Source organism: Otolemur garnettii, unplaced genomic scaffold (genome assembly GCF_000181295.1).
Source record: "Otolemur garnettii isolate 467f Iridium unplaced genomic scaffold, OtoGar3 scaffold00013, whole genome shotgun sequence".
NCBI lineage: Eukaryota > Metazoa > Chordata > Mammalia > Primates > Galagidae > Otolemur > Otolemur garnettii.
Window position 1 is genome coordinate 17853383 of NW_003852408.1, and position 12934 is coordinate 17866316.

A 12934-nucleotide genomic window follows, 5' to 3' on the forward strand; every position below is an offset into this window, starting at 1 on the left:
TTTTTCCAGGCTAGATTATATGTGAAACATTTTTGTCAGTAAATACCATAAACAGTATGAAGGTATGACCTCATTCTAGATTCATTTTAGTTGTTCCCATTAAGCACTGTTCTGGGACATGATTGGCTGGTCCAAATAAGTTGAAATCCAATGACAGAGGACACCAAGAATTACTACAGACAACAGTGGAGACTATGTTAGGCTGAAGTAGGGTAGAGCTAGTCAGCCAAAGAAGGCATTAGAACCCCCTGTCTATGCTTCCAGTTGAAGGCCTTCTAGAAGAACACAATTTCTCAATAATTGCCTTTGCCCCCAAGAGGTAGCAGAGACATGGTTTGGGTCTGCTTGGCCCATGCTGCTTTCAAAATGTTCTTGTAAAGCTTGACCCACAACAACTGCCACATCTGCTATTTCTGTAATGTACCCCTGCTCATCACCTCTCCATTCATCATCTCCACACAGTGGCTTTCCCTCTTGGATGTCAGATACCAAATTAGAACAGGCCTGTACTTTCCTACATCTCTCTGGATTTAGTCCCAGAGTGTTTGTGTCCCCTGGAGAGTTGATTCTGCATTTCATCCCGTCTGCAGCAGCATGTCCATAGAGGTGCATTTAAATTCCCTACTGAGAGCAAACTCTGAGAGTAAATTGCTGTATTTACAAATATCCAATTATTTATGAACTAATTTTAAGCTATCATAATATTTTTCCTGAGATTAACTGTTGTTTTCAACACTTAAAAGTTTAATGTAATAAATATTTAATATCACTGTCAACACATTTTATTATAGCTCACCTTTCTCCAAAGGGAATTTGAGGCAGAATCAGACAACAATAATGCCAAACAATATAGTTTAACATACAAAATACTCTAATCATCACGAGTTCACTGTTGTGCAATAATTAGAATGAAAGGGTGCTGCATGTTGAGTCTTCATTTGAACATACTGTAGATCACCTCAATGACTCAGCATATCACCTCATATACAGAAAATTTAAGAAAATCATTTTAGCTGTTTTTCTTCTCTTGATCTATCCCAATATATTAAATGTTTGCTTTTTTTAAATTTTTGTCATTTATCACACATAATGCTGGAAGGTAATATGAGGACGAGTCTGCAAAAATGAAGTAATCCAATATTATTGTGTTGCAGTTAACAAAGATGACTATGAAAATACGTATTTTCATTAATTTCACAATGCTATATAAACTCTGCAGCAGACCAGAAGGTTATATAGGTCATAGGTTTTTTTACTGTAACTTACTCCACAATATGTTCAGTGTGGTCTGCTATGTTTGCATTGATTGAAAGCCACCCTTTGCATTGTTATTTCCTCAGACATAAAGTAAGGACTGAACAACTATTTTTGTTATTTATATTCCAAATTATAGAATTTTTTTTAAAACAGAATGAAATTATGCTTAACCTTTGTGTTGTAAAATATTTAAATTTTTGTATTCTAAGAAAAAAACTCAATTTGAAGATTTTTTTTCTGAATTTCAAAAAATCAACCTTCAAAATAATGAAACTTGGAAACTTGTGCCCTTCTTTAGATAACAAATGGTGGGATCATAAGTGTTCATATGGGTTTATTGTTTCTCACATCTTTAGTTTTTTATAGGTAAAGCCTCTTTCCTCCTACTCTGCTGTAAGACTATGTATCACAAGTTCTAGGAAGTGGTCTTTTCTTTTGGCCGGGGCTGGGTTTGAGCCCACCACCTCTGGCATATGGGGCTGGCGCCCTACTCTTTTGAGCCACAGGCACCGCCTAGGAAGTGGTCTTTGAAGTACCTGCTTCCTCTTCCCTAAAACTCAGAGCCAGAAGTAGTGCTTCTCCTATGTGCTCATCACTGACAGCGTGGATTTTTTTTCTATGTTGAAATTACCCATTTGGGGGGTCAGTTTCTCTCAGTAGACTGTAAGATCCTTAAGGGCAAGGAGGACTTTTTGCTTCTGGTTGTCTCCCCTGTACCTACCACAGTCACTGAGACAATATATACGTTTGTTAAAAGGAAGTAAGAAAGTTTTATGTCAGGAGATATGGAACATAATTCTCTGTAGCCTTCACTCCCCCAGGGAATTCTTTTCCTGTAGCACACGCTCAGCGAATTCCAATGCATTGATAGTCTTTCTCCTCCTTTCAACACCATGCTGAAGTTAACCTCATGCCTGTCTCAGACTCTACCTTTCCTTTAATTTTTGGTCCAATTACGGTGCAAATTATGAAAATTTGTTAATGGAGACAGGGAGACAAGGGTTAGTGAAAGGCAAATCAGATCCTAGTTCTGCCATCACTTTGGCTATGGAACTTTGAAAAAGTCAACTTTAATCTTCCCGAGGTTTATTTTCCTCATTTGTTAAATGTTGACAATAATTTTCCCCTTTAATGTTGATTAAATGATATTAGGATGCCAAGAGTGCTTGAAAAGACAAAGAACTCTTTAGGGAAGTGGTTTGCCAATTTTTATTTTTATGAGAATCACTTTGAGGTTAGAACACGATGGCTAGGCCCCCCTCTGGATTCAGAAGTTCTGGAGTAGGAGCCTAAGACTTTGCATTTCTCACAAGTTTCCTGGTGCTGCAGATATTGCAACAGCAGGAAGCATGCTTTGAGAACTGTTGATACAGAGCACTGTTGTTACATAATGTTGAAACAGTTTTGCTCTGTAATGGCAGAACAAAACTGTCTGATAATGTTGTATAATATCTACAATTGATATTATAATGCAATGCTCTTCAAATATCTTAGTAATTCAACTCTCCCAGCTATGCTTTTTTAAATTCTAGTTCTTAGTGGTTTAAAAAATTACTTATAAAAATAAGTAAAATACTTTCTACTTATATATTTTAATGTTCATTAATATTATAAATTATTTTATTGGCTGTGATACAATACTATAAAAATGGAAAAAGTGATTTTGTGAAAATGCATTTTAAATTATCATTTCAAACCCATCATTATCTGTGGGTTACAAAATGTAGTTGAAATTTGCAGAAAGTTAAAAAATTTGAATAATAATTTATTTACAATTATATTAAGTGCTTTAAAAAAGTAAGTTTAGGTCATAAATTTAAACAATTTGATAAATTAATCTACTTGGCTCACTCTACTAATTGGAATGCATGCTTGCAACATACTGTGTGACAGACTTGGTGAAAGATTATTGCTTTTGCCAGGGCATATTCAATATTCAATTATTTTCTTGTTAATAATTTATCCTGCATAATAGAGAAAACACTGTAAATAACCATCTGTCTCAAGGAGCAGGTTTTATATTTACAAATAGTCACAGTACAGAATCGCATCAAGAGGCATGTAGAAATAAGGTTAGCTGCTTAGATGTAGGAATTTTCCAGACTTCCATTTCTAAACTATTTGTTATCCTTAGCCCCTACTCTGATAAATAAGATTGGTCTATAGGAAAAGAAGATAATAAGTTAAGAAAATTAAAGGTTTTAGGGATATGCATTTATACACACACATATATTTGTATATATGTATAGTTAGTCTCCACAAAAAATTTTGATTAATAGAACAAATTCCTGGGGAACAAATGAGAAGGTAGAATTTTCAAAATGGCAGCCATCTATGGCATGAAGGAGAGAGCCGCTATGGAGATCACAGCTACTATTAGAGTTAACATAGTAAAAGTGGGACTGTGTGAAGTTGACGTGTTTGTCTTGGCGACAAGGGTGAGTACATCATGTACTCCTGACTAGGAAGGGAATTGGAGTGAGAATGGTAGGAGATAAGTTTTATGTAGCTTTAGGGAATAATGAACTAAGTTATTAATATCATTGGCTTTTATTTATTTATTCCCATCTTGTCCTAAAACATATTTTAGGTATATATGGAAGTAAATACTGAAACTTGTCCTTACACTGTACTGATTTTAGCTTATTATTTTTGACACTATTGATGGAGAAAATTACACACATCATGGTTTACAGTCAGATTAAGAAGATTTGGAATCTCTAAAGTGTTCATAATCAGTATTATTTGGCCATAAATTAATTGAAATAATTACCAGGAGGAAAAAAGAATTGAATAAGTTTTATGTATACAATCCATGTAAATTTTATTATTAAATTAAAAAAATAATTTATACTAAAAAACCTTTCTGGAAAACACTATATTGGGCTTATTTACATTTTGTGGACTAATTCTCTAGGCTGATGCATTGTTATGCCTTTGAGATATCATTTATATTTTAATTATGTCTGAATTACTTTTATTCATACTTTATTGCCAATTTAGCTATTGTCTGATATTAATACAAGATTAAAAGTATAAGGTATCAGGGTACATAGAGTGCAACTTTCACAGATCTGCTTACTTAAAGAAATCAAGTACATTTTAAAAGCCAGAGAATCAGTCCCAAACAGAAATTGCCTTTTCTTGTCCCAACACTAACCTGATTAATCCTAGAATTTCATGTTTGGTACTCTTTTATTTATCAACTAAATGTCCAGAATAGAAGCTTATGTATTCTATCAGTTAGCATATTTACTAGGATGAAGCCTGGAGGGAGTATTTGCGAGTCTTTTAAGTAGTCTTTAAAGTACTTTGCTGTTTTAGGCACAGCAATCATATTCTGGAGAACAGTAAAGGATTTGGAATAAGTCCCTTAACAAACTAACTTGCCTTCCACATATGACACTTGAAAGAGAAATGGTGGCCGTGATGCTGTTTGTGTTCGTGGTTGAGGCTCTTTGTTTTGCTTGTCCTTGACAGTACCTGTGATTTGGAACTTCTTCTCTTTAAATGATGACAGATTTTTTTTTTCCTACTCCAGCATCTAGCCATGTGACTTGATTTATCAATAGCCTTGACAAAAGCCGTGAGAACGGTAGGAGAGGCTTTTAAGAATGTGCATGTTTGACTTTCTCTGTGGGACTTCCACCATTACCACAAGAAGAATCCCAAGCCAATCTGACTCAGAATGAGAGAACCAAGGCCCAGAGCTGAGTCATCGCAGCTAAGACTATTCTAGACCAGCAGCCACTGCCAACCCCTAGCAAACTGCAGACAAGCGAGAATCATAGCTGAGAGCCACTGAGACTTGTGAGAAATAATAATGCTTCATACATAAACCAGTTAGTTTGCAATAGAATGGTATGCAGCAATGTGCTAATCAAATCCTTCTTGGATTCCCTCTCAAGCCTACATTTATAAGAATTGAAGTTCTACTCTTGGCTTTCTACCAGAAGTAGGCAGACTCCTTCATTCAGAATGATTACTCGGCCAGGAAAAAAAGTGTGCAAGTTCCAGAGTTTGCAGGGCTGGGATGTAAGGAAAGCTGTTATTAACTGGTTTGTAATTGATTCTGAGTGTCTACACAGGCATTTAGTTGATAAATTTGATTTCAATAACATAGCCAGTTGAGAGGATTAGAAGGAATCAACCCCCACATTTATTCTCATTAAGAGTTTCTATTTTTAATCAGATGCTATAAGTAATGAATGTATTTATGTGCCAGCACACAGATTAGACACAGAACAATTATAAAGATAGTTTCACCTATTTCCTTTTTTATGTGTGAGGTCAATAAATAAATGTATGATATATTGTCTAGTCTATTCTATGGGAGGGGAAATCCTTTGTGATTTTTATGCTTTTGGTAATAACAAAACTTTCACATATATGAAGATCATTTTAAATACATCCAGAATGCAGCCATTATATGCCTACCTTCCCTTCTTCCACTCTGAGGGAAGGTGCCATTCTCCAAGGAATGGTGTCAGGAAAAGCCAGATCAATTCTTCTAAAATGGAAGACCCTCTAGAGAAGTCCCACCTTACTCAAACTAAAAAACAAATAAAGAAACAAAAAAAACCCCGATGTCCTGAAATAGACTGCAAGGCCCTAAAAACTCTGAGCCCATATCCCTTACTCCACCATCCCCACACTTTGTCCATATCTTCTTTATATACCCTATCAATGGCTCATTGTCTTATAGCTACACTGGACTTCTTTTGCTTCCTCTTGAACAGTAGCAAACGTTCTCCAGTCTTAATTTTTGTTTATCCTGTCCTCTGTGTCTGCATGTCTTAAATGTTACCTTATTAGTCAGCCCTTCCCCAACCATTTCTTAAAAATTAGGAAATTCCTCCCTCTGTCGGTGATCGATACCCCTTCTTGTTTCCACGGTATCCATTATCATGTGTTATATTATGCATTGGTTAGTTTATTTTTTTTTTCATTAGATTATGCTCTTGCCCCCAGTATGACAATCTTCACTAGTGTGACCTCACACAAAGTCAGCAGAAGTTCTACTCTCTTTCATTGCCTCATGCTCTGTTCCTAAAATGCCACCTCACACAGATGGGGTACTTCATAAATATATGCTGAATGAATGAACATTTGGAATATTAACTTGCTCATTTTCAACATGCAAAACATATCAAAAACTTAAAATTACCCAGAATTGTAAAAGAAACCTTAAGAATAAAGTCTTTCTTTCTGTTTTTTTTTTTTTAATCCAACGAATAAGCAAATGAAGCTCTATTCCCTGGGTTATTATTTGTACAGGCCATTCCTTAGAAATCCTTAGTTTTGCAGCTCCTTTCTCTGATTTAACTTTTAAGTTTTTTAGATGAAGTAAGTATTATTTATTGGTTGGAAAGTTACAAAGCTTTTTAAGACTCTTAATTATAAAATAAATTTATATTTGATACATACTTACCTTTTAGACAAATCAAAATTATTGTAGTAGTGCATATTAATGAAATAATAAACTTGATGATGATGCCTCATCTTTAATAGAAATAGTGATGAAATAATAATGTTAATAAACATATGTTTATATATATATGGGACATTCACTAATTTTGTCTTAAGAAATAAAATCATTGTTTGTGAAACATCTTAATTCATTAGCAAAGTGACCAATATGAAAGAAAACCCAAGTATGGCTATGAGAGACAGCTTAGTGGTTAAGGTAAGAAAAGAGATCAAGGCATCAGAATTCTTAAGGAACTTAAAACTATATGGCATATAAGGTTTCTCATTGTTCCTGAGAATAGCTGGTCTTTGCACTCGTACTCTAGGTTCTGGCCATACTGAACAGCTTGCCTTTCTGCAGAATGCTGTAAGTTTATTGAATCACTCTACTCATTCTGTTCCCTGTGGAATATGTCTCCTTCCTTATCCTTAGAAGCCCATTTCAAATGCTCTTTTCTTTGGGCAGCCTGGATCAATGGCTCAGAGCTGAAATACACCCTCTTCTGATCTCCACACTTTACATATAGTACTTGCTACATTGCAATTTTTATATATATGCCTGTGCTTTCCACAATATAGTTATTTAAAGATAGGAATCATTGCTTACTCATATTTATATCTACAGTACAGAGTTAGAACAAACACCTGTAACAACTGTAGAACTGTAGAATAAACAATTGTAATACTTTAGAATAAAATAAATATTCTAAAGACTATATAATTGTAAATATATATTTTATTACATGTTAATAGACATATCTTTTGATGAGAAGATAGATATATGTGTGTGTGTGTGTGTGTGTGTGTGTATCTTTGCAATATGGCTGACTAGAGACTTTGGATACAGTTCTTCTCAGAAAAAACAACATAAGTTACAGGTGAATAACCATGCTTCTCCTCATAAAGAAGAACAAAAGGCATAGATATTCAAATAGAATGTCAATGGGAGAATTCTGGAGACTAGTGGAGAACTCATGGGAAGAAGCTAGGGCACAGAGAAAAGAAGGAAGTAGGTGACTGGCAGATATCAACTAGGAATCCAAGAAACTCGGTATTTTGTCTAAGGGGTAGATGGGAGCATTTTGGGCTTCCCTCACCCCTGACGCATGTTGCTGGTATCTGGACTATTAGAAAAGTCCTCTGCTTTTGCAAACCCAAACCCTGGTGAGGGTGACTATCTGGGGGACTTCTTGGGGGCATTCTATCATACTATACCAGCTTAAACAAGGCCACTCACTCTCCCCTCAGAATGGAACTGCCACAGAGGGTGCCATAGTAGGAGTCTATCCATTGGGAGACCATGCCCTGCCCAGGAAACTTCAGCCTTTGTATTTCCACATCACTGGAACCCCCACAGATATTCACAGGCACTGCTCTAATTGCAGCAGACACAGAGCTGGCTAGACCCTGGGGAGTTTCAGGGTTCCCACTGGTCTAGCCCTTAGCTTAGGAAGTGCTGCTCCTAAGGGGGAGTGTAACACACCAAGACAGCACCCCTTGGGACAAAGGAGACAAAAATAGCACTTTCCTATGTCTGAGAGGTCCCCGCTTGTGAACAGAGAGTGGCTGTGCTGTTTCCAGCAGACAGGCAGGCAGTGTGCATGGCTCTGCAAGGGAATCATGTGGTTCTAGCAGCCAGATGGTCTCAGGGCTTGGGCAGAATTTAGAAAAGAGGACATTTCTCTCTGCTCATGCCCTTTTGTGCACCTAGCTGTGGCTGCTCCTAAGGGAGGTTGGTACAGATGTGTCAGAAGACAGCCATTCTGGGGCTATTAGGGGCAATTTCTTCCTCATTGGCAGTATATCCACTGGACCTGGGCAAGCCAGGTGGGGCCGCTCCTCTCTCTAGACAGAGCAGCAGCCTTCCTACAGTGGATAGCAGAACAGCTGCAGAGTTGTATGTTTGGGGCTGACGGAGGAGCTTCTGCACTGAAGACATTTTTGTATTGAGTCCTGGAGTCTTTCATGGCTCTCGGCTAAGTATCAGCCTGGAGAGAGAGAGCAGTGCCTATCAGATATGGTATCCTGAATGCAAGGAAAAGGGTGTGACAGGGAAGTACGTTGTATTTCTGCCTGCCCAGGTCATAGAGCAGAAGCAATTCCTTCATCCCATGAAGACCTCATTGCAGGACAGTAGGAGGTCCCCTTACAAGCCCTACTTGGTGATTTGGCCTACAATCGGAAAATACAAGGTCCAGCTTGACAGTTCAACTCTACCTAGCTGTGTCCCCACCTCAGAAATTGAGCAGTGAATATAGACCACTGTACATTCCAGAGACTAGCCCATTGCCTGTGGCACTGAAGAGCTTCTCCCAATAAAGCTATATCAAACATATCTGTATCCCTTATAGCCAACTCTTATCCGTAAGTAGCACCTACTGGTCTGGAAGTTGAATTGCACAACTCAGTAAAAAATCTGCTGACCCTATGCACAGTGCCAGACAATGAGACTTCCTGAGACTTCTGGATTCCCAACCCTGTAGGAGGAAGTGAATCTACTCACAGCACCACCACATGTTTACTACAACCAACATTTGAGAAAGCCACCACACAAAGACTTTTTATAACCAAGACACTCATAGAGTCTTTGACTCTGAAGGCACCCAGAAACAAAGCCAAATGAACTTACAAAAAACACACTATAGTCACATCCACAAGATGGTTGGGGAAACCCATCCAAATGAAAACTAATTAAAATGTGAGAAGAGGAGATAATTTATCCAGATGAGAAGATACCAGAGTAACCATTCTGGGAGTATGAAAAAAACAATGTTATAGCACTCTGTTTCCCCTCCTACCCCCTCAAAAAAGAATCACACTAACTTTCCAGGAATAGATCCTTACTTCAATGAAATTTTTAAAATATCAGATAAAGAATTCAAAATATTGAATTTGAATAAACTCACTGAGATCCAAGAGAAAGCTGAAAACCAACACAAAGAAATAAGGGAAATAATTCAGGATATGAATGAAAAATTTACTAAAAAAGGAATATTTTTAAAAAACCAAATAGAACTTCTCAAAATGGAACTAGACCCTTAACTCCTACCACATATAAAAATTAACTAAAGACAGAGCATAGGCTTAAATTTAAGACCTGAAACTTAAAAAATTCTAGAAGAAAACCTAGGAAAAACTCTTCTGGACATTGGCTTTAGCAAAAAAATTATGACCAAGTTCTCAAAAGCAAATACAAAAAAAAATGATAAATGGTAGGGTGCTGCCTGTTGCTCAGAAGAGTAGGGCACTGGCGCCATGTGCCAGAGGTGGCAGGTTCAAACCCAGCCCTGGCCAAAAACTGCAAAAAAAAAAAAAAAAAGGTGATAAATGGTACTTAATTAAACTAAAAATCTTCTGCACAGCAAGATAATCAACAGAGTAGAAATGAGCCTGTAAAATGAGAGGAAATATTTGCAACCTATGCATTCAACAAAAAACTAATGTCTAGAATCTACAAGGAACTCAACAAGAGAAAAACAACCTGTTAAAAGGGGGGGCGAAGGACATGAACAGACATTTTTCAAAAGAAGACATACATATAGCAAACAGACATAAGAAAAAATGGTCAACATCACTAATCATCAGAGAAATGCAAATTAGAACCACATGAGGTACATCTTATACCAGTCAGAATGGCCATTATTAACAAGTGAGAGGTTGTAGATGTTGGTTGAGGGTGCAGAAAAAAGGGAAAGCTTATACACTGTTGGTAGTATGTAAATTAGCACAATTTCTATGGAAACATATGGAGATTTCTAAAAGAACTGAAAATTGAACAACCATTCAATGCAGCATTTCCAATTCCAGTATAACTGGAATAGTACTCATCCATAAAATAACACTAAACCATGTCTTCTGCAGCCACATGAATGGAACTAGAGGCTATTATCTTAAGTGAAATAACCCAGAAGCAGTCAAATACTGCAGGTTCTCACTTATAAATGGGAGCTATGTAATGTTTACAAATGGACTTAGACAGGTAGAATAATACACACTGGAGACTCTAAAGGGAGGGATGGAGGGAGTAAAGTATGAAAAATTACCTAATAGCTACAGTGTACACTATTTGGGTTACAGTTACAGAAAAAGCCCAGAATGCACCAATATAAAATATATCCATATAAGAAAACTGCACTTGAATCCCCTAAATCTATTTTTTTTTTAAAAAAAGGAATGTCTAACATTGGATTATTTTTAAATACTCTTAACCAAACTATTTTTGGTGCTTTGAAGTTTGCTGCTGCACTATTACCTCTTAAGTAAATAAAATATTTCATTCTAGTATTTGTATTTTATCATACTGAAGGTACAATAAAGGTCGGACCCAGCGTTTAGAGTTTTTCTTTAATCTTTCTCTCCCATGTTTATTTTTACCTATTTTATTTTGTTCATATACTATATATATATTCAGAAATAAATGTAGAAGTGAACCCACTATAATAAAATATTATAGAATGTCCACGTGGTAAAACTACCATTCTAGGAAAATAAATCTAATAATGGATCATTTATTATTATAATGGGCACTTCTGTTAATACTTAATTTCAACTCCTTGTCAATGACCTATAACCTATTTTAACCTGAAATTTTACTCAGAAGGCAATTTTTACCACTCAGTCTGTGAAAACTCAGGATCCAACGTAATGCTTTTTTTTAAATAAACTTTTTTTTAATTTTACATTTCATGATGTAGTTGCTTATCATGCAGGATAATTATTGCTATTAATCTACTTACCAGAAAAGGTATCAGAAATACTCATTTTAGTCAAGTCCTATGAAATGACTTGACAGAAATCCACTCAGGGTTATTTATCCAAGGGCTCTCTATGCTACTGCCCTTCAGAATTGCCTGGGTGCTTCTCTAATATACCCACTGTACATGCCTCATAACAACTAATACTAATCTTCAAAGGTGGGGCTTTGGATTCTGTTTTTCAAAACCCTTAAATAATACTAAGGTGAAACCCAGGTGACATGCTATTTATTTGTACCAAATGAATGTTTGGAATCATGTTATTTAATTTTTAGTCATTTGTCAAGAACTAGTTCCCTGGCAAAGAAGATATTCACTTTGTATTGATGGGTAATGTTAATGTTTTACTTTTTGTTTTTTTAGAAAAATATGTTAAACATTCCCTTAATTATTACAAATTTCTGCATTGTAACAGATTTCCACTATGAACTATTTTTGATCATTTGGTTCTTCCTGGTGAGACTTTATCTCACTAGAGGGTAATCTATGTTTAGCCTTATAAACAATAAAAGATTTTGAGTAAGGCTTAAGACATATAGGTCATTGACAAGGAGCTGAAATGTAAATATTAACAGAAGTACCCATTATAATATAAATGATACATTATTAGATTTAAAGTAACATTTTCATGGGATGAAGCCTACTATTACATCCAAAAGTGGCTTTAGAACTTTTTATACAGAAGAGTGTTAAAAACATTTTCATATTATCTTTATTATTTTCCCTTTTTAATTACATGCTTATTAGCGTGCATTCTTCTTATGTTTTTGTTTATTTTTGATGAGTGTGGCACCATTTGTTTTTAGAATGTTAGTTTGATGCAAAATCAGCCAACACTATTTAAGAATTACTTTAGAATTAGTAAAGTGCCCACTGAAGAAAAAAATATCTTAAAAGAATTGGGATATATCTAAATAATCATTTTAAAAATAAATAAAATACATGTTTGTGCCTCATGGCATTTATTCTCATTGAAAAGTAATATTGAATATGACATGGCAAATCTATCTCTAACAGCTGATAGCTTTGACTATTAACTAGCTAAGACATTACTGTGTGCTGAAGAATTAGCTTCCTTGCAATTCTTTAGCACAACGTTGCAAAATAACCTACTTTTTACATTATTTTTTTATTTTTACATATACATGTGATTATTAGGTTTCTACTTTTTGGCTTCACAGAAATTTAACAACAATAACAATGTTTAAGATAAGGACTAGAAACAAAAACCTCATCAAAGAATGAATGAAGATAAATATATTCATAAAAGAAAGCAGACGACTGCTGCAACAAAGTATTAAGCAATAATAATAATAGTAATGCAAAGAAAGTAACATTCACATTGTCAAATAAGAGTATGACCACAATAGAATGCTCTGACTCTGAGGTTCAGTATAGCGTCATCAATTAACTTCTTATTATTTTTTTTCCAAAGTCTCAAAAAATAGACAACT

The 12934-nt window shown here is 35.5% G+C and overlaps 1 pseudogene; it reads left to right on the top strand.

The window, feature by feature from the left end:
• The first annotated feature begins 3578 nt into the window (after window positions 1–3578).
• The window catches only part of LOC105886523, a 42800-nt pseudogene continuing 33444 nt past the window's right edge, over window positions 3579–12934 (top strand).